The following is a 23158-nucleotide window of genomic DNA, read 5'->3' as shown; positions in this document are numbered from 1 at the left end:
TGGGCCCAATCCCCAGTAGGGAGACATGCAGGAGTCAGCCAGTCGATGTTCTCTCTCATAGATGTTTCTACCTCTCTCTCTTTCCCTTCCTCTCTCCCTAAAATCAGTAAAGTAGAGTATGTCTTACAATTGATGTCAGCAGAAACTTGCCAGTCCCCATGTGGAGTTGAGACTTATTGGTGGTTGTCATAGCCTGGGTGTGGACAAATTTAGCTACACACAACGTATGTCTGCTTATCCACTTGTCACCTCAATTGGTTAGTTGTATTGGCAGGTCCACACAGTGTTTAATTTTAACCTTAATCTTAACTTTAAAATTTTGCAAAAGGTTTTCTAACAATGCAGTAAAAGGTAGTGGTGATTGACACATTTCTCAGACTAAGGTATAGAATTTTAAAGCAAGGGGAAGTTGTTATAAGTGATTTTTGCTTTTTGAAAACCTGTTACTTAGGCTGCAAATTTCTGTCTGCCTAAAACTTCCCATAGATATTGAAGTTAATTAATTTACAGAATGGTATAATTCATTGAAACAAAAAGCAATAATCAAATGTGAAATACAGGTAAAGCCCCAGTATTCTTTAGTCAGCCTTTGCTGTTGGTCCTAAAAGTAATACAGAATTAAAGATGAAGAACACAGGTTCTAAGGAGAATGGTTTGTAACATGTCACCATGAGGCTGTACAGAGCTGCTATGGCCAAAAGTGATTCAGAAGAACCTTTAACTCAGATAAGAAGGTTTATATTGCCCTGGCCGGTTTGGCTCAGCAGTTAGAGCCTCAGCCTGCAGACCAGAGAGTCCCGGGTTCAGTTCCCGCTAAGGGCACGTACCTCGGTTGCAGTTTGTCCCCACTCCCGTTGGGGTCATGTGGGTTGCAGCCAGTCGATGTGTCTCTCTCACGTCCATGCTTCTCTCTTTCTCTCTCTCTCCCGCTCTCTCCTCCCGCTCTATCTGAAGATAAATGCAAGAATGTCCTCGGCTGAGGATATATAAAAAAAAAAGGTTTACATTTAAATTTTACTTGCGATTCTGAAAAAAAAAGAATATGGTATGGACTGCATTGGATTGACATATGATTTGGGTTACTGAAAAAAATATTTTTGTTTGTTTTTTTAATTAATTTTTTTTCTTTATTGATTTTAGAGAGAGAAAAAGTGAGAGGGAGAGAGCGATGGAAACATTAATGAGAGAGAACATCGATTGGCCGCCTCCTGCATACTCCCCAGTGGGGATCTGGCCCACAACCTGGGCATGTGCCCTGACCAGAAATCAAACCGATGACCTCTTGGTGCATGGGTCGACGCTCAACCACTGAGCCACACCGGCCGGACTGTTTTTTCTTCAAAGTTATTACTAAATTGGTGGTTTATCTTCTAATTTCTGGTGTTAATACAATTATAGGATATGCTAAATGGAATTTGGAAATTGTAAAGTCCCTGACTAGATTTCACTTTTGGCAGAAGTTAGTGTCTTAACAAAGTCATATCTCAACTCTTTAATGTCTACATTAGTTTTTTTGGTTTGTTTAAAGGTCTAATTCATAAACCATAATAATCACTCTTTTAAAGTGTATAATTCATTGGTTTTTAGTGTATTCACAAAGTTTTTCAGCTGGAATTTATCTAATTGCAGAGTATTTTCATTCCCCCCAAAGTATTCCCAAACTCATTAGTAGCCATTCCCAATACCCTCTTCCCCTTAGTGTTTGGCAACCACTGATCTACTTTTGTCTTTATGGCTTTGCCTATTCTGGACATTTCATATTTTCACTTAGCATAATGTTTCCAAAGTTCATCTATATTGTAGCATGAATCAGTACCTCATTTTTTATTGCAGAATAATATTTTATTGTATGGATATACCACATTCTATTGGTCCAGTCATTAGTTTGTGGACATCTGGATTATTTCTACTTTTTGGTTATTAAGAATCATGCTTCTGTGAACATGTCATATTCAAGTTTTTATATATCTTCTTTGGAGAAATATCTGTTAAAATCTTCTGCCCTGCCTGGTCAGTGTGGCTCATTGGATTGAGAGTCGTCCCATGGACTGAGAGGTCCAGGTTTGATTCCCCATTAGGGCACATGCCCAGGTTTCTGTCTCTATCCCCAGTAGGGGGCGAGCAGGAAGCAGCTGATTTATGTTTCTCTCTCTTTCTAAAAAAAAAAAATCAATAAAAAATCAATAAAATCTTCTGCCCATTTTTTAAATGGGGCTACTTATCTTTTTATTGTTGAGTTGTAATTTTTTATATATTCTGAATACTAGGCCTTTATCATACAATTTGGAAATATATCTCTCATTTGGAATGTCTTTCAGTTTCTTGATGGTGTCCTTTGAAGCACAAACGTTATAAATTTTGATGAAGTCCAATTTATCTGTTTTTTTCTTTTGTTGCCTGTCATTGGTGTCATATTTAAATAATGATTATCTAATCTAAGGTCATGAAGATTTATGCCTGTTTTCTTCTAAGAGTTTTAGTTCCAACATTTATAGTATCTGCATTTTTAGAGAAACCATTAATCTTGGGTAGATAATAAGCCAACATAATTTATAGTATAGTGAGATTCAGATGGGGCTAATTCATTTGTTTAATCTTCTGTAAACCTGGGCAAAATAAGACTCACCACTCACTCTGTAGATGTTTTTCAAGTGTAAAATGTATCCTGCTTAAAAATACATTTATTTGGTTTCAAATTTCCAGAAAAAGAAAGGTTCTGGTTTGTAGTATTATTTTTGAGAAATGACCAGCAGATTAATTTTATAGCTTCCACTTCGAGAAGGATAAAACATCTTAACAGGAAATTACAATGTGGATTTCAGTTGCTGTTTATTTAGTACCTGTTTCATTTCAGAAATAGTTTTAAAGTGTGAGGATATAACTATAAGCCAATAATGGCAATGCTAGGAACATGATGAAACTAATGGTTACATTATCTAAACATGAAGTTCATAGTACAGTGTACATCCTGTTGTCTGTTAACAGTGATATTTATGTTTGTGTATGACTCTTTTCTTAAAAATTTACTTGGAATGTCAGAATGGAGAATATTTATTCAAAATATTTGGATAAGAATTTTTTTTAAATAACTATTGCAAAAATGATTTTGTAATTATCAGTTCTCCAGAATATGTTGTAATTTTGGAGAAACAGTGACTAAATTAAAAAGTGTTAGGTATAACCTTTGTATGTAAGCACTTGAGTCAGTATTTATGTAGTGCTTGGACTAATGTCTTTCATCTTATCCTGCAAGATATAGTGTTTTGGGTTTTCTTAGATTGGATTCCTTCCTTCCTTCCTTCCTTCCTTCCTTCCTTCCTTCCTTCCTTCCTTCCTTCCTTCCTTCCTTCCTTCCTTCCTTTTAAATCCTCACCTAAGGATATGTTTTAATTAATTTCTAGATAGAGTGGGAGGGGGAAAGAGGAGGAGGAGAGAGAGAGATGTGAGAAAGACACATCAATTGGTTGCCTCCTGCATGACCCTGACCGAGGCTAGGGATTGAACCTGCAACCAAGGTACCTGCCCTTGACTGGGAATTGAATCCAAGACTCTTCAGTCCAAGGGCTGATGCTCTAACCACTGAGAAAAACCAGCCAGGGCTGGATTTCTTTTCTTTTAACTTAATAAACTTTATTTTTTAGAGCAGCTTTATTTAGGCTCATCAGTTTCTTTTTATGAACACTGATTCCCCCAACAACATGTTATTTTGACTGTTAAAAATATTTCTGAGGAAAAACATTGCATAGATAAGAAAGAGATGGAAATTAAATTATATTTGTTTTCTTAAGCATAGGAGAATGGATAATTGGTACTACTATGCACCTAATTGCTCAAGCCAAAAACCAAGGATTCTAGCCTCAATTATTGTTCACTAGCTCCATATCCAATTGACTGACATATTTTATTGGTATATCAAAATATCTCATATTGAATTACTTTTTTTCATATTCATTAACATTGTCTCTCACCTAAACTCCAATTGGTTTGCTTACTTATTCACTCTTGCCTCAATGACTTTACATTACACTTAAAATAAAATCCAAGTTTCTAATCATGGGTTATAGTACCTTTGTCATCTGGTCTTTACTTCTCTTTGCAGCCTCATCTTTGATTTTTTTCTCTTTGTCTTTTACTGAATTACAGATATACTAGAATGCTTCCTGTTCCTCAAACATACCAAACTTGTTTCTACATTAAAATCTTTGTACTTGCTATTACTCCTTCAAATGGCTGGATCATTATCAGCATCTCACATATCTTTCCTGATTTTTCTAAAGTAACCCCACTCTGCTCTGCCTGTATTTTCAGTTATATCATTTCTATTTACTTCTGTGTGAATTAAAAATGGCCACAGATTCTTTGCAGTTTCTCTCATCAGGACATGGAGTCTATTTTCCCATCTCTTGTATCTGGGCTTGCCTTATGACTTGCTTTGACCAGTGGAATGTGGTAGAAGTGATATTGTGGGATTTCCAAGAAAGAGTTTAAGAGGCCATGCATCTATGCTGTCATTCTCTCTTAACTACCACCTTGTAAATAAACCCAGGCTATTCTTGAGGATGAGATGCCATATGAAGGGGATGGGGGTTAGGGGGGAGAGAGAGAGACTGATTGAAGCTCGCCGTCATCCCAACTAAGGCTTCAAACATGTAAGGTCATTCAGGACCAGACAGCCTCCAGTCAGCCTTGCCAACTGATTGTGGATACATGAATGAGCCTAGCCAATACCATGTGGAACAGAGTAACTGTACAGCTGAGTCCAATCCATAGTACTGTGAAAAACTAAGTGGTTATTTTAACCCAAGTTCCAAGTTTTCGGGTAGTTTATTCCACAGCAGTAGATAACTGATTTAATTTTTTGTAGTGCTTGGTGTTTACAAGTACCTATATATTTCTTTGTTTTCTTTATCTGTCTCCTGTTTAATTTTTATTTTTTTAAATATGTTTTTATTTGGGTTTTTTTTTTGTTTTGTTTTTGTTTTTTGGTTTTTAGGAAGAGAGAAGGAGAAACACCAATAGGCTGCCTACTGGGGATCAAGCCAGAAACCCAGGGCATGTGCCCTGACTGGGAATTGAACTGGGACCTCTCAGCCAATGGGACAGTGCTTAATCCACTGAGTCACACCGCTGGGCTGTCTCCTATCTTAAATGACCTGAAATTGAAGGTCTTGTGTATCTTGCTCACTGTTATGTCCTCAGCACTAAGAAAAGTGCCCTGAACATAATAAATGCACACTAGATACTTAGAATTAATGAAAGAATGAACAGATGTATGTGCAATAAATTATAACCTGTTAGAAATAACATGTGCTTTATAGGGTTATCTCTGAAAGACTAGACTGCTTGAGTTTTACTCTTATTTCACTTGCTAGCTATGTGACCCAGACTAAGTTACTTAACTTCAGGGGCCTTATGTAAAGATTAAATGAGCTAATCCTTGAAAAGTACTTAGTGCAATACCTGGCACATAGTTCATTAAATTTAAAAGGTAAAAACAACAACCCGGCAATCCTGTGAGTGCATTTAGTTGTCTATGATCTTTACTTTGTAGAAGTAAAATCCTGGTAGCTTCTTATGATGTGTTTAGTATTCCTAATTTAAATAAATAACAGTTTACTCTTTTAGTTTTTTTCAGTTTGGGTCTTCATTATGTTTGAACTGATGCTTAGAATCTAAAGTTGAGTCTTTAAATAAAGGCAAAGTTCTCTTTAAGGTGACCAAATAAGAAATATATCAACAGTATAGAGAAAATAAAAGACTGATTAAATTAGTCAGGATAGGCTAGGTTATACTGTAGCAAAAAAAAAAAAAAAAATCTCAGTGGCTTAAAATAACAAATTATTTCATGTTCATGCTACATGTCCATTGTTGATCATCTAATGTCATCATCATCCTCACTCTAGGACCCAGAATAACTATCTGAAATATTTCCAATCACTGTGACAAAGGGAAAAGGGAAAGTGGTGAAGCACACACTGACACATAAAGCTTCTGCTCAGATACAATACCCATCACTTCTGGTCATCCTTTATTCGCAGCTAACACAAGTTACATAGCTACTGACTACCACACTAAGGTTGGTAATGTCTTACTTGTTACAATGGTGTTATGCAAAGAGCTGAGGTCTGAGAAAACCTCAGCATATTGTTACCAATTCCAAAGAAGTAACCCAGAGGACTGGCAGTGAAAGACATGAGTTTATTAGGACTTATGCGGGCATGGTGGGGTGTGAGGGTGGCACTACTGGTAAAGTTTTCAAAACACAGCCTTTTGTAGTACAGGGTTATATAGAGTACAGAAAAAGCAAACAGACCATGCATGCACAGTGGATGTGCTCCCGTGCAAGCTGTGTGAGATCAAAACACAAGCTGTTTACAATCCTGGCTCACATTTAAGAATAGTTTCTGTTTGGCCATTTCTTGACCAAGGAGCTGGCCAGGCTCCCAAGGTCCCACAGCACTCACATGGATGGCCTTCATAATATTCCCACGGGGGGGGGGGGGGGGGTTGAAACTTGGGAAGGGGCCCAGGTTCTCACATACCACACAATTGGTTACATCTAGCCCAGGAGGAGAAGTGAGTTTCCATATGGCAATGCAAACTATTTTTCCTGAGTTTTTGTTTGTTTTCTTTTTATATATCAAATTCCTTCACTAGTTTTATGTGAAAAGAGTTGATGCTTTGTTGATCATTTTTCCCAGAATGATCAGGTAGGAATTCTAAAGTCTTTGTGACTCATACTTTACACATACTTTCACGACTTTCATTTTAAGATGAGTTTTTCTTTTCTTTTTTTTTGGTATGTGCCCTTAGCGGGAACCAAACCCGGGACTCTCTGGTCCACAGGCCTATGCTCCAACCGCTGAGCCAAACTGGCCAGGGCCATTAAGATGGGTTTTTCTTTTGAGCCACAAGTCATCATTAGTAACTGGTGATGTGAGATTGCCTTGAAGGGACAGGGACAACATACTAACCTTTCACCTAGAAAACAAAAGGATATAATGTGGAAAGCTATTTATCCTGCATTTTCTCTCTCATTATCTCTCCCTCTCTCTCCTTTACCCCACTATACCTACCCATACCCATGACATGATTCCTTACTAATGTTTTTGTTTCTTGTTTCTTTTGCAGTTTGCATTTTATGTTTTCAGTTGTTCATAAGTTTGTCTTATAGAGGTTATATAGGAGAAAAAGTACAACATTTTAGTTAATCTTGCTAGCTGTTCAAAACTCTGCTTCCTATTTTTGTACATAACTGAAAATTGGTTTAAATGGTTTCACAGAATGAGAATTTATAATATAATTTAAAAGAATTATGGCCTGACATCAGCACTGAATGTTTTCATTCTTACAGCATACTTGGCCATTGAATAGAAAGTAGTTTGGTGGTGGAAACACTGCAGAATTTATTTTGATTGCCATCTTTTAGTTGGTTTTACTATAGTGAGAGGAAAATGCAGGCAAAGGTATTAGCTATTAAAGGTCATTTGACAGTAGTATTTACTTGGCAGTGAGTTTTCATTTTTTTCCCCTGCCATCCAAGCTTGTTTTATTTTTCTGTTGCTTTACATAACCCCTTGTAAATGTTCCAATAACATCAAGAACCTAAGGTACAATAAACTATGCTCAGTGTTTTTGTATGTATAATTCTGGTCATATTTGCCCAAATTTGTAGAAATGTTGTGGAGTTTAACACCAAGTGTGTTTGAAATTATGTTTCAATAATGTTTAAATAGCAAGGGAGTTCATAAATACCTTGCTGTGTTTGCAATGACAAATGTTAGATTAGGTAGATTATTGAAAAGGAAATTTTATTATACCTCCTTAATTTTCAAATACTCTTCTTCATTTAATTGTTTCTTCTCTCTTAAGGGCTGGTTTTAGAGGTAGACAGTCCTGTTCACTGGGTCTCAAAACTTGAGTGTCATGCTGATGCTGGACTCAGGTTCAGCTGGCTGCTGTCTTGAAAGCCAATATGCAAGAGACAGGTGCTGATGTAAGGAAAGATGGTTTATTCACGTGCCAGCACCCTGAGAAGATGGCAGACTCCTGTCCTAAAGACCATTTTAATATCCCAGTGCAGATAGGGGTTTTTATTTGGAGGGTGAGGGAAAGCAAAACAAAGAAATTGGGGAGGGAAGATTGAAAGTTCTGTTCATGTAAATCAGTACAATCTATTCCAGTGATTGTCTCAAAACTGGTTAAGTGGAGGTCTGGTTTTTATGGTTGCAATTCAGCAAGTCTCCTGGAGCTGAATGTCCAGTTGCTGGAGTCAGCTCCCTTTGAAGTTAGTTCTTGGAACTCTTTCACAAATATGCTGTTTATCTACAGGTTATACATTAGTTAACAATTCATCTGATACAGAAACAATATTGAAAGAATAGAGGGGTAGGTTACAATGCTGCTATATTGCCTTCTGAGAACATATTGTCCCATGTCTGCTCTGAGAACACGTTTGAGGAAAATTTTTCTATGTTGAAATTTAGAATTGAAAACTTGTCTTTTTTCCAGTTTAATAATTTTTGTTTATTACTAATGATTAGAAATGAAAAGTGACTGGAGATTACTTCTAAACATTTTCTTAATTTTAGTCAACTGGTTAGTAATAGTTTTTTCCCAGTGGAACTTAAGTATTTTTTTCCTATGTTTTTAAGTCTAGGAGTTATACAACAAGTATTAATTCATTTATTTCTGGGTTAAACTCTAATCGAGGAAGGGACTTCACTTTTTATTTTATACAAGTTGTATATTTTTATAAGTACTTATTATATTTCTTCTTTTAAAATGTTAAATTTTTTAAAGATAAGAAACTATAAAGCAAATCTTTAATATTATAAACTTAACTACTAATGTTTCTGTTGTAGAATATTGATTCTCAAACTTGAATATGCATCACAGTCACCCAGAGGGATTGCTAAACAATATTGCTGGACCACCCCCAGAGTTCCTGATTCAAAGGTCTGGGGTGGGGCTGAGAAGTTCCTACTTAATGCCAATGCTGCTGGTTTGGGGACCATACTTTGAGAACCACTGTTATACAAAAATAGTTTCTCAGAAGTGTACTCATACTGCTTTACAAAAACAATTATAAAAGTCAAATACTCAAAATCATTAGCAGTCTTAGTGATTCTTAGATTGAGAATTTGTTTTTTAAACGAAATATATGAAACTCATTTTAAGGTACTGAAACTTGGTCCTAAGAATAATATACTTCTTCCACTTTCAAAATAGAAGTTTGTCATGTTTCCATAACCAGCAATTATGTTATCAAGTAGTTATATTAGCCTTATGTTAAATAGAGTATGACTTTAAAAAAAATATGTTTCCCTGTTGGCTCAGTTGGTTGGAATGTCACCTCATACACCAAAAAGGTTACAAGTTCAATTTCCAGTAGGGCACATAACTAGGTTGTAGGTTCTATCCCCAATTGGGGTGAATATGGGAAGCCACCGATGGATGTTTCTCTCTTATATCAATGTTTTTCTCCCCCCTGCCCCATCCCTGTCTCTCTAAAATCAATAAACGTATTTTCAGGTGAGGATAAAATAATAATAATAATAATAATAATGTTAACTATCCCAAAGAGAATGTGCTAACTGGGGAAACCTTAAACTGAAAGTAATTATATGCATTATCAAACCAGTGCAACTGCATGCTTCTCTCTAAAACATCTGAAATAACCACCCAAATAAGTCACTGTTAGTGTATATTCATAAGCCTAAGGTTTTTTTAAAATTCTGTGAAAACCATATACTTGGACTGTGTCTTAAGGCAGCTAATCTGGCATTTAAGTACTGTTTCATTAGGGTTTAGGAAGGGCTGATATGAGTTCTCTAATCCATAAACTTATTACATCAGGGGGACAAAAGTAGATCTAATCTTTGCTCATTATTATTATTATTATTATTTGATATTTTGTTCAGATAGAGTGGGAGGGAGAGAGAGAGAGAGAAACATTGACATGAAAGGGACACATCGAGTGGTTGCCACCCACATGACCAAACCAGGTCCAGGGACAAACCGCAACCGAGGTACGTGCCCTTAGTGGGAACCGAACCCAGGTCTCTCCAGACCTCAGGCCAACACTCTAACCGCTGAGCCAAACCGGCCAGGGCTGCTCCTTATTTTTAAAAGAGTTACATCTGGCTAGTCAAATAATCTAAGTGACTTGGGGAAGTAAATAGGTGTTAGTGGATGCCAATGAAGGATTCACTAAAGAACACAAAACGTGTTTGTTTGTTTTTTCCTTCGTATTCATCTTTCATAACATGATGACTCAGGGAAGTCACATTGCCCTAGGTCAAATAATGCCAGACTGACTAGGTGCTTCCTTCCACCCATGTGCCATTCTACCTACTCCACCTGCTTAATACGTTGTAGGAATTCTGTTTTGTCATGTGACTGCTACACCACTCAAAATTATTTTTACATGTACCAACTGCTAATGAAGTGAATGATCAACTGTCATATAGGTGAGTTTTTAGTGATGTGATCAAGGGAATAAGTAGAAAGATGAAGGCAGAGTTTCTGTAGTGAATTTGGCCATGTATATATCTTCCTTCCTTCCTTCCTTCCTTCCTTCCTTCCTTCCTTCCTTCCTTCCTTCCTTCCTCCCTCCCTCCCTCCCTCCCTCCCTTTCCAAATATCCCCAAAAGGTACACTTTGCATAATGTTTGAAACAAAATTTCCCCAATTGTATTAGTCAGGTGATCCGATATCTTAGAGCAGCATTGTTAGGAACACAGCGTTGCCAAGCTCCCATATCTGTTTTCTCTGGCAAAATCTTAATAGCAAGTTGACTCTCCTCTTGATGTGTCACTGATAATGTTTGTGTGATAACTATCTGGGGTGTGGTGAGATTGTCTTTGTGAATCATTATTGTGTGTACCTTGCTTCTATGACACTATTTTAATTTTTTTCCTTTATTCATATTAGAGAGAGAGAGGAAGGGAAAGGGAGAGAGAAATAGAAACATCGATGAGAGAGAACATCGATTGGCCACCCCCTGCATACCCCTCACTGGGGATCAGGCTCACGAGCTGGGCATGTGCCCCAACTGGGAGTTGAACCAGCGACCTCTTAGTGCATGGGTTGACACTCAGCCACTGAGCCACACCAGCTAGGCTATGACACTATTTTAAAACACACTTCTCAGGAATGTGGTAGGTAGAGGCTACCTATGAAATTATAATACTCACTTTAAACAAAATTTTTTAAAAATATTTGTTGAGTCTATAAGGTAAGCAGCAATTCCAGAGTGAGTAGTAAATTTATTTAAACATGTTTTTGAGGCTATATAAATTATTTTTACCTAATTTTACTACAGTGGTAATGCCTTATTAAGTTTGTATTATTTATTTTAAGATAATAATTTTTTCCTGTTAAAATAGTTTCTATTTCATTTTTTTCACTACTGTAAAGGCTGATTTTTCTCCCCAAAACAATTAAGATTGAGTCATTCAAATCTTAGATTTTTATTGCAGTGTTTCATCTAGATATTTTTTTTTTCCTAGATAGTATTAGGAAGGATATATAGTATTCACCTCCAAAGTGGATATTTTTTATTTATAGATTTTTTTCTGCCTCACTTGGTTCCATAAGAGCTATAAGATGGTTTTAGTAATATACACAATGTAGAAAAAATAAATTTAAACTAAGTTAAAATAAGAAAAAGAGCACAGAGGTAAATAACCTTAGGAAAACTAAGTGGTTTGCGGTTGTTACGCAAAATTCGTACCATAAAGTGCACTATTTCTTTTTGTTGATTTTCACCTGAGGACATTTTTTTTCCATTTTTTGTTCAGGAATGGGAGGGAGGGAGAGAGAGAGAGAAACATCGATGTGAAAGGGACACATCAAGTCCTTGCTACCCGCACGACCCAACCAGGGCCGGGGACAAACTGCAACCGAGGTACGTGCCCTTAGCGGGAATCGAACCCGGGTCTCTCTGGACCGCGGGCCGATGCTTTAACCACTGAACCAAACCGGCTGGGGCTTTTGTTGATATATTTTAGAGAGAGAGGAACGGAGAGGGAGAGAGAGATAGAAACATTGATGAGAGAGAGAAGCATCAGCATCAGTTGGCTGCCTCCTCCACAGCCCCTACTGGGGATTGGGCCCACAACCTGGGCATGTGCCCTGACCAGAAATTGAACCAGCAACCTCTTGGTGCCCAAGTCAGTGCTCAACCACTGAGCCACACTAGTCGGGCTGAAGTGCACTATTAATTTAGCTGTAAATTCCGTCAACAAACAAGATGAAAACATAATCACTGCAAGAGCAGAGTTTCGTTCTTTTTTCTGCCTGCACATCATTCTAGAGTATTCCCATTTTCCCATTATAAACATCTCTCTTTACCTGAAGACATTGTCAAAGGATGGGTGCAGGAAGAGTGGAAAGAGAGCAGAAAGTGAAGTATGAAGATACCCAATTCTGGCATACCTTCTGAGGAAGTTATTTCCACTGAAAGATTGATTAATTTGTAGAAATTGCGTAATTCATAAGATCAAATGGAAACAAATTAATGTTCAGGGACTCATTTTGGAAAATGGGTAAGCTGATTTTTACTTCAGTTCTACAGTAATCCTTAACAGCACTAGACCTTGTTTTAAAATTTTATAATTACAAGTTCGTTGCAGTTCTGAAAAAACTGGTTGGAAAGTAAATAACCCTAATATATCTCCTGTATAGTAAGTACTCCAAGATTTGAAAAGATACTTTTTTGAGTATCAGGATTGTATGTAGTGTTAAGTAATTATAGCCAGTTCCATCTCTTTAATGTGAAAAAAGCTTGCAAACTCAACCTGACATTTAATTTAATTAGTAGGCCATTTTCTCACACATTCTTTTCTTTTTTATTTTAAATTTATTTATTTTTGTTACAGATGTTTCTCCTTTTTCCCCACTGATCCCCCCATGCCCCCCACCACCCTGTCCCCAGCTTTGTTGTCCATGTCCATTGTTCATACATAAATGCATATAAGTTCTGTGGTTTAACTCTTCCACACCACCCCTTCTTCTTGGGATTGGTAGTCTGTACCCCACTTCCACGTCTCTGGGACTACCCCATTCTTCAGACTGTTATGTTCATTATATTACACAAATAAATGAGATCATGTGATATTTGTCTTTCTCTCTTTGGCTTGTTTCGCTTAGGATAATAGTTTCCAGGTCCCTCCATGTCGTCTCAAAGGATAAGAGATCTTTCTTTCTTACAGCTGCATAGTACTCCATTGTGTATATATACCACAGCTTTGTTATCCATTTGTCTACTGATGGACATTTGGGCTGTTTCCAGATCTTAGCTGTTGTAAATAGTGCTGCTACAAACAGGGGGGTACATATATTCTTTCTGATTGGTGTTTCAGGCTTCTTAGGGTATATTCCCAGCAGTGGGATCACTGGGTCAAATGGAAGTTCAATTTTTAATGTTTTGAGGTAATACCATATTGTTTTCCATAGTGGCTGCACCAGTCTGCATTCCCACCAACAGTGTACCAGAGTCCCCTTTTCTCCACACCCTCGCCAACATTTGTTGTTTGATGATTTGTTGATGGTGGCCATTCTGACAGGTGTGAGGTAATACCTCATTGTTGTCTTAATTTGCATCTCTCTGATGATTAGTGATGTTGCACATTTCTTCATATGTCTCTTGGCTATTTATATGTCCTGTTTGGAGAGGCGTCTGTTTAGTTCCTCTGCCCATTTTTTAATTGGGTTCTTTGTTTTCCTTTTGTTGAGTTGTATGAGCACTCTATATATATTGGAAATTAACCCCTTATCTGATGTATCATTGGCAGTTATGCTCTCCAGTACAGTGGGTTAACTTTCCATTTTGATGATTGTATCTTTTGCTGTGCAGAAGCTGGAGTTTGATGTAGTCCCATGTGTTCATTTTTTGTTTGTTTCTGTTGCCTTAGGTGATGTATCAGTGAAAATTCTACTGCATATGATGTCTGAAATTTTGTTGCCTACATTTTCTTCTAGGATTCTTATGGATTCATGAGTCACATTTAAGTCTTTTATCTATTTTGCGGTTATTCTTGTGTATGGTGTAAGTTGATGGTCTAGTTTCATTTTTTTGCATGCAGCTCTCCAATTTTCCCAACACCATTTATTAAAGAGGCTGTCTTTACTCCACTGTATGCTCTTGACAACTTTGTCGAATATTAATTGAGCATATTGCCTTGGGTCCATTTCTGGGTTCTCTGTTCTGTTCCATTGATCTCTCTGCCTGTTCTTGTGCCAGTACCAGGCTGTTTTGATTACAGTGACTTTCTGGTATAACCTGAAATCTGGTAATGTGATCCCTCCAACTTTGTTCTTCTTTTTCAAGATTGGTGTGGCTATTCGGGGTCTTTTTTGGTTCCATATGAACTTTTGAAGTATTTGTTCTAGTTCTGTGATGTATGTCATTGGTATTTTGATGGGGATTGCATTGAATCTATAGATTGCTTTGGGTAGTATGGACATTTTAATGATGTTAAATCTTCCAATCCATGAACAAGGTATATACTTTCACTTTTTTATATCTTCCTCTATTTCTTTTTTCTATGACCTGTAGTTCTCTGAAAATAGGTCCTTTATTTCTTTGGTTAAGTTTATTCCTGGGTATCTTAATTTTTTTGCTATGATGGTAAATGGGATAGTTTTTTTTTTTTCCATTTCTCTTTCTGTGAGTTCATCATGAGTAAATAAGAATGCCATCGATTTCTTGACATTAATTTTGTATCCTGCTACTTTACCAAATTCATTTATTAACTGTAGTAAATTTTTGATGGAGTCTTTGGGGTTTTCTACGTATAGTATCATGTCATTTGCGAATAATGACAGAGTCACTTATCCCTTTCCAATTTGGATCCCTTTTATTTTTTCTTCCTGTCTGATTGCTGTGGCGAAGACTTCCAGTACTCTGTTAAATAAGAGTGGCGAAAGTGGGCATCCTTGTATTGTTCCTGTTCTTAAGGGAAATGCTGTTAATTTTTGCCCATTGAGTATGATGTTGGCTGTAGGTCTTTCATGTATGGCCTTTAATATGTTGATTTATGATTCCTCCATTCCGAGATTGCTGAGCGTTTTTATCAGAAATGGGTGCTGGACTTTGTTGAATGCTTTTTTAGCCTCTATTGATATGCTCATATGATTTTTATCTTTCATTTTGTTTATATGGTGTATCACATTTATTGATTTGTGAATATTTTACTAGCCTTGCATCCCTGGGATGAATCCCACTTGGTCATGGTGAATAATTTTTTTGGTGTATTGCTGGATTCGATTTGCTAGTATTTTGTTCAGAATTTTGGCATCTATGTTCATCAGGGATATTGGTCTGTAGTTTTTTTTCTTTGTAATATCTTTCTCTGGTTTTGGAATTAGAATTATGCCCGCCTCATAAAACGTGTTTGGAAGTCTTCCTTCTTCTTGAATTTTTTGAAATAGATTGAGGAGAATGGGTATTAGTTCTTCTTTGAAAGTTCGGTAAAATTCCCCTGTGAAGCTAGTATTTTGTTCAGATAGAGCGGGAGGGAGAGAGAGGAAGAGAAAGAGAGAGAAACATTGATGTGAAGGGACACATCGAGTGGCTGCCACCGGCACGACCCTCCAGGGCCGAGGACAAACTGCAACCGAGGTACATGCCCTTAGCGGGAACCGAACCTGGGTCTCTCTGTACCGCAGGCCAACGCTCCAACCGCTGAGCCAAACCGGCCAGGGCTTGTTTATCTTTTCAAAGAACCAGCTCTTTGTTTCATTGATCCTTAAAATTTTTTTTTTTTTTTTGGTCTCCATGTCATTTATTTCTGCTCTGATCTTTACTATTTCCTTTTTTTTTTTACTTGCTCTTGGGTTTTCTTTTTGTTTGTTTTCTAGTTCTTTAAGTTGTGAAGTTAGATAGTCTATTAGAAATTTTTCTTGCTTCTTGAGGTAGGCCTGTAGTGCTATGAACTTCCCTCTCAGAACTGCTTTCGCTGCATCCCATAGATTTTGTGTTGTTGTGTGTTCATTATCATTGGTTTCCAGGAAGTTTTTCATTTCTTCCTTGATCTCCTTGGTAACCCATTCATTGTTCAATAACATCCTATTTAGCCTCCACGTTTTCAAATGTCTTTGCATGTTCTTGTTGCAATTGATTTCTAGTTTCATGCCATCGTTATCTGAGAAGATGCCTGATATGATTTCAATCTTCTTGAACTTGTAGAGACTTAGTTTGTGCCCTAACATGTGGTCTATCTTTGAGAATGTCCTATGTGCACTTGAGAAGAATGTGAAATTCTGTAGTTTTAGGGTGTGATTCTCTGTAGATATCTATTAAATCCAATTGATCTAGCGCTTCATTTAGAGTCTGTATTTCCTTGTTAATTTTTTTGTCTAGAAGATCTATCCAGTGATATCAATGGGGTGTTGAAGTCCCCTGCTATGATTGTATTGCTGTTGATATCTCCTTTGAAGTCGTTCAGAAGATTTTTAATATGTGTTGGTGCTCCTGTATTGGGTGCATATATGTTTACCAAGGTTATATTTTCCTGTTGGGTAGATCCTTTCAATATTATGTAGTGGCCTTCTTGGTCTCTAGTTATGGCCTTCATTTTGAAATCTACTTTATCAGATATGAGTATTGCTACTCCAGCATTTTTTTGCTTTCTGTTTGCTGGAGAGATTTTTTTTCATCCCTTTCCTTTCAACCTATGTGAGTCTTTTGTTGTGAGGTGGGTCTCTTGCAAACAACATATATGTGAGTCTTACTTTCTTATCCAGTCACCTACTCTGTGTCTTTTTACGGAGCATTCAAACTATTCACATTTAAGGTGATAATTGATATGTACTTATTTATTTCCATTTTTTTTAGTGTGGCTCTATTTTTCTTCCTATTTCTTCTACTAATTACAGCAGTCCTTTTAGCATATCTTGCAGTACTGGTTTGGAGTTAATATGTTTCCTTAGCCTTTTTTTTTGTCTGGATAGCTCTTTATTTGACCTTCTATTTTGAATGACAGCCTGCTGAATTGAGTATTCTTGGATTCAGATCCTTGTTTTTCATGACCTTGTTTACCTCATGCCACTCCCTTCTGGCCTGTAGTCTTTCTGTTGAGAAGTCAGCTGAGACCCAGTGGGCTTTCCTTTGTAGGTAACCTGTTGCTTATCTCTTGTTGCCTTTAGGATTCTCTCTTTGTCTTTAATTTTTGGCATTTTAATTACTATGTGTCTTGGTGTGGGCCTGTTTGGGTTCTTCTTACTTGCGGCTCTCTGTACTTCTTGAACTTGAATGCCTTCTTCCTTCACCAAGTTAGGAAAGTTTTCTGTCACTGTTTCTTCAAATAAATTCTCTAACCCTTGCATATTTTCTTCCTTTTCGGGGACTCCTATGATGCAAATGTTATTACGTTTCCAGTTGTCCCACAGTTCTCTTAAGCTGTCTTCCTGTTTTTTAATCGTTTTTTCCTTTTGGTTTTCTGATTGGTTGATTTTTTTCTTCCCTGTCTTCTAATTCACTGATCCAGTCCTCGGCTTTCTGTACTCTGCGGGTTAGTCCTTCCAATGTGTTCTTTTTTTTTATCCTCACCCGAGGACATTTTTCCACTTTCTTTATTCAGATAGAGCGGGAGAGAAAGAGGAAGAGAGAGAGAGAAACATCGACGTGAAAGGGACACATCGAGTGGCTGCCACCCGCACGACCCAACCAGGGCCAGGGACAAACTGCAGCCAAGGTACATGCCCTTAGCGGGAACTGAACATGGGTCTCTCCGGACCACAGGCTGACACTCTAACCGCAGAGCCAAACCAGCCAGGGCCCAATGTGTTCTTAATTTCTGCTATGTCATTCTTCATTTCCACTTGGTTGGTTTTCAGTGTTTCTATATCTTTACTCATGTTGCTGATGTTTTTACTCATGCTGTTGCGCTACCTCAAGATCATGGCTCTGAACTCTACCTCTGATAATTTGCTTAGCTGCATTTCATTTATTTCTTCTTCGATAGAGTTCTCTTGTTCTTTCATTTGGGATTTGTTTCTTTGTTTCACCATTTTGGCTATCTCAGTGGGTTTTGGAGCCTGTCAAATTTTCCCTGTGGGTGTTGGTGTTCTGCTGTTTGTGGCTCCCTCTACTGGGTTTAGATGAGCCTGGGTGGGCCCACGTTAAACACCACTGTCAGGTCTTACTTTCCTGGGTAGATTTGCAAGCCCAGGAAAGGTTCAGTTATCCTCTATCTTTTTCCTGGAGGCTAGCAGTCTCAGTTACTCATTGCCTTGGAATGTAGCCCTGGTGTTCTGTATAACAGGATTTCCAGAGGGTGAGATAGATGCTGGTTGTTAATGAGCCTAAATTTGCATTTCTTTGACTCTGGTGGGAATTGCTGAATCTCCGAGTGGGGGTGGTGGTGCTGCTGCTTTTCCCCACAGCTCTGGGAAGGAGCACACTGGCCACCGTCCTTTGTGGCTGCAACGCAACAAAAACTCTGAATGCCCTACAAATCCCAGTTGTCCCCACAGAGCTCCAGCCCAGTCTGCCCTCCTTCTGCCGTAGCCCCCAGGTGAGTGGCTGTGGCTGTTTTAGTGCTCTGTCCTGGCTCTGCGCTGTGGAGAAGGCTTGGACTTTATTCCCCAAGGGTGCTGCTCACAGCTAAGGCTGCTGCTGTCCCTGGGCTCCCAGGCCGCCACCCTCTCGTGCCTCCGCAGATTCTACCAGTGTCCCTGTTTTATGGTTCTGTCCTGCTGCTTTTCTGTTGCTTTTTTTTGAGGATTTGTCTTTATTTTAGTTGTAATTCCTGTTTGGTCCTGGGCAATCATCTGCGTGGCTTCTATTCACTCAGCTTCCATTTTCACATTCTCTGTGCCTATCTTGTGTGCAGCTGGGTCGCACAGGCCTTTCTGGTGCCCCCGCACCCTGCAGGTCCCACAGGTAACTGGACTGCACAGTCCCTTTGGGGACCCGGCTCTATGCCTCTTATGGGCTGCTGGGTCACACAGGCCTCTCTGGTGCATTAGCACCCCACAGGTCCCGCAGGTAATTATTGGATGGCACAGTCCCTTCTGGGTTGCACAGGCCTCTCTGGTGCTTCAGCACCCCGCACTTCCTGTGGGTAACTAGATTACACCGTTCCTGCTGGGGTGCACAGGCCTCTGTGGTGTTTTAGCACCCAGCAGGTCCCGCGGGTAACTATATCACACAATCCCTGCTGGGTCGCACTGTTGTAACCCAGGAGATCGACCAAACTCAGACGCCGAGATGGGGTTTAACAAAAGGAGTTTATTGAGCTAAGTCCGCAGGCACCTGCAGTATGTCCCACACAGGAGTAACTGTGGCGGCGGAGAGCTAAAATGGCTCCTTTTTATAGGATTTTGTAAGGGGGGTTGCTACGTGTAAGCAAGCATGTTACAGAAGCGGAATTTAGCAGTTAGTTAATTACCTGTTACTCAGTTTCCCAGACATCTCAAAGGTCAAGATGTTTTCAATAGATTATCCCTGGCGCCGACCCCAGGATTACTCAAGGGATAGTTATTACCCCAGGGTTAGCGATTACTTAGGGATTAGTTAGTGAAGAATGTTCTTCAGTAAATGAGTAAACTGACAACCCCTTTGGTTGTCGTGAAGGCCTCTGGGAGTTTGGGTCAATGGCACTGAGTTATAACATTCCCCACTTCTTCTGGTGAATTAATCAAATCCTTGATTTATATTAGTCATGGATTAGGGGTAAGCGTTGGTAATGTTGCTGTTGGGCTAGTACCATAAGCTTAATTGATTGGACCCGCTCCTTGACAAATGCAGTGATTCTGTTAAGGATGATAGGTCCGCAGGCTAAGGCTATGAATAAGAGGAGGAGCGGACCCACTAGAGCTGTGAGGAGGGTGGTCAGCCAGGGAGACCAATTGAACATACTCTCATACCATGAGGTAGAGGTATGTTCTCTCTCTCTATCTCGTAATCGCTTTTGCAACTCTTGCATATATTGTCTGATGATACCTGAGTGGTTAGCATAGAAACAACAGGTCTCTCCTAGGGCAGCACAGAGGCCTCCCTGTTTGAGGAAGAGCAGATCTAGACCGCTGCGATTTTGGAGGGCCACTTCGGCTAGGGAGTCAACCTGTTTTTCAAGGTATTTGACTTGGGTTTGGAGTAATTCAACATCGCGGGAAAACGTGGCTGACAGCTCACGAAGGGCAAGGTCATTCTTAATGAGAGCTGCCGCCCTTAGGGCAGTGGAGCCGGCAATACCCAGGGTAGCCAGTACAGGGATCATAATGGGTACACATTTCTGGAGTTTCTCCACGTTTCTGGAGTCTAGTATGATAGTCTGAGGCTAGAAAATGGGCTGCACCTGTGGGCCCTGCATATAGGTATACCTGGGGAACTATATAGATAACAACACAAAGATCTGAATGGTTCCCGGGACTAATGCAACGGTGGATACCTGATAAGCATGCAAACCAAGTCCCGCTAGGTGCAATCAGAGTCCATGGGGTTGAGCCTTCGGCTCGCAGAGAGGTGTTGGTCAGGCACTTGTCCTTGTATGGCGAAGCTTGAAGGTCGAGGTTTCCAAGGATGAAGCAGGTCCCTTGTCCTTGAAGATCTCCTAGGGTGAGCTTGCCGGCTAGGGCACAGTTGGCAAGGGTTTCTTCCCCAGGTGAGTCTGAGTCATTAAAAGTTTGGTTCATGGGGGCTAGAGTACCCGTGGCATTTGCCCCAATACCAACATAGTAGGGTGGTGCTGGATCTACACAGAGCCAGCAGTCTTCGGTGGTGTTAGGTTGAGAACTATTTAAGAGGGAGAAAACAGAATCTAACATGGTTAGAAGCGAGCTGCTAAAGGAATTGAGGGGGTGTGGCATTGGCACCTGAGGAGGCCCAAAAGCTGGAGCTGGTGCCCTATCCCGGCTCTCTAGAGACTCTGTGGGTGTTAATAAAGTACCAGTGTCATATCCAGCGAGATATAGTCTCAATCCCCATGTTTTTCCAGTGAGCCAGGCTGAGTTTCTTGAGATATGGGGTGCATCGGGCGCGCAACAGAGCAAATGGCAAGAGGTTTACCCAATTATCACCGGTTTCAATCTTAAGTTTGGTAAGAGTCTCCTTAAGAGTTCTATTCATTCTCTCTACCTCACCTGAGCTTTGGGGTCTATAGGCACAATGTAATTTCCAGCCTATTCTGAGAGCTTCTGCTATTAATTTGGAAATTTTGGCTATGAAAGCCGGCCCATTGTCTGACCCCAGTACTAAGGGCAGGCCAAATCTAGGAATGATCCCAGTTAGATGTCTGGCAACTACGTTAGCAGTCTCGTGCCTTGTGGCAAAAGCCTCAGTTCATCCTGAGTAGGTGTCAACAAAAACTAGTAAGTACTTAAATCCAAATTTGCTGGTTGAGATCTCAGTAAAATCAAGTTCCCAATGCTCACCTGGTTCATGCCCTCTGATTCAGACCCCAAGTCCATGGGGTCTGGGAGGCCCTGGATTTACCTGTGCACCGGCAGAACATCGGGTAACCTCCGAAGTGGCTATAGTCTTGAGATCTGGAATATAGAAGTGTCCACTGACTAGAGAGATTAATTTTGATGTGCCTAGGTGAGTACTATAGTGGAGATCTCTAATGAGAGCAATTCCCAAGGCTTTGGGGAGAAGTAGTCTTCCATCAGGGAGCTGATGCCAGTTCCCTTCTCTGTTGAACAATTTAACTTCTTTCCCAGGTTGAGCTCCTCTTCATTGTAGGATGGTGAGGAGGGCAATGCCCGAAGGGGAAGAGCAGGGAGTATTTCTATAGGTTTTACCTCAGTTAGGGCAATTTGTTTAGCAGTCCGGTCTGCTAGGTCATTTCCTTCTTTTGGCTGACTAGGCTTGGTTTCATGCCCCCTGCAGTGAACAATGGCTACAGCCTTAGGTTGCCAGATGGCTGCTAAGAGATTGAGTATTTCTTCTCTATTTTTAATTTCTTTCCCAGCTGATGTGAGGAGCCCCCTTTCTCGGTATAGGGCTCCATGCACATGAGCAGTTGCAAAGGCATAGCGGCTGTCAGTGTAGATGTTGACCCTCTTGCCTTTTGCCCAGTTGAGTGCCTGTGTCAGGGCAATCAGTTCTGCTTTCTGTGCAGAAGTTCTGTGGGGCAAGGCCTGAGCCCAGATTACCTGTAAGTTGGTGACTACTGCTGCCCCGGCATACCGAGTTCCATCCTTGATGAAACTGCTCCCATCAGTATAGAGGTCATAGTCAGAGGTGGCTATTTGCTCGTCTTTGAGGTCCGGTCTGGTTCTCTCTATGGAGGCTAGTAATGAGTGGCAATCGTGGAGCAGTTCTCCTTGATTCCTGTCGGGGAGTAAGGTGGCCAGGTTGAGGGCAGTAGACTTGGAGAAGGTAACCTGTGGTGGGTTCAATAATAGTACCTGATATTGAGTGAGGCGAGCGTTGGAAATCCATCTGTCAGGAGGAGACCTGAGTAAGGCTTCAGTGGTGTGGCCTCCGATGATTTGGAGGTCCTGGCCTAAGGTCAGCTTCTGCGCCTCCTTGACAAGGAGAGCGGTTGCAGCTATTGCTCTCATGCAGGACGGCCAGCCTGCAGCAACAGGGTCAAGCTGTCTGGAGAGATAAGCAATCGGGCGTTTCCATGGTCCCAGAGTCTGTGTTAGGACTCCTTTTGTATGCCTTTGCGTTCTGCAACAAAAAGCTGGAAAGGTTTGGTGGTATCTGGCAAGGCAAGGGCAGGGGCTGAGGCAAGCGCCTGTTTAAGTCTTTCAAAAGCCTCTTCTTCCCTTTTAGTCCAAGTTAAATCAGGTTCCTTTCCCCCCCCGTACATGAATAGAGGGGTCTTGCAATTTCTGCAAACCCTAGAATCCACAGTCTGCAATATCCAACCGCGCCTAGAAATTCTCGTACCTGCCTTTTGGTGGTTGGCCTTGGGATCCCAAGGATTGCTTGGATTCTTCCTGAGGATAAGGTGCGTTTCCCTTCCTCTAAATGGTAACCCAAGTAGGTGGCTTTCTTGACACAGATTTGGGCTTTTCTCATGGATACCCAGTACCCAAGTTTGCCTAACTCAATGAGAAGGGCTCGGGTGGCAGCAAGGCAGTCATCGGAGGTCCGGGCAGCTAGGAGTAGGTCATCTACATATTGGAGCAGGGTTACCTGTGGGTGGCTGTCTCGGAAGTTGAGGAGGTCCCGGCTCAGGGCTTCGTCAAAAAT

General features: G+C 40.0%; 1 protein-coding gene across 4 annotated transcripts in view; it reads left to right on the top strand.

Annotated features, from left to right (window-relative positions):
* The window catches only part of LOC118640333 (protein only RNase P catalytic subunit), a 172615-nt gene that overhangs the window by 65827 nt on the left and 83630 nt on the right, over positions 1-23158 (top strand). Inside the window, exon 5 of one of the 4 annotated variants that reach the window (XM_036277280.1) lies at positions 8865-9005. The exons of the other annotated variants lie outside the window; for them this stretch is intronic. The gene's annotated coding sequence lies outside the window, so the exon portion shown is untranslated. Of the gene's footprint in view, positions 1-8864; positions 9006-23158 lie in introns of those variants that run through there. 4 annotated transcript variants of the gene reach the window in all.

Source organism: Molossus molossus, unplaced genomic scaffold (genome assembly GCF_014108415.1).
Source record: "Molossus molossus isolate mMolMol1 unplaced genomic scaffold, mMolMol1.p scaffold_m16_p_1, whole genome shotgun sequence".
NCBI classification, from domain to species: Eukaryota; Metazoa; Chordata; class Mammalia; order Chiroptera; family Molossidae; genus Molossus; species Molossus molossus.
This window is presented reverse-complemented; position numbering and strand designations above follow the sequence as displayed.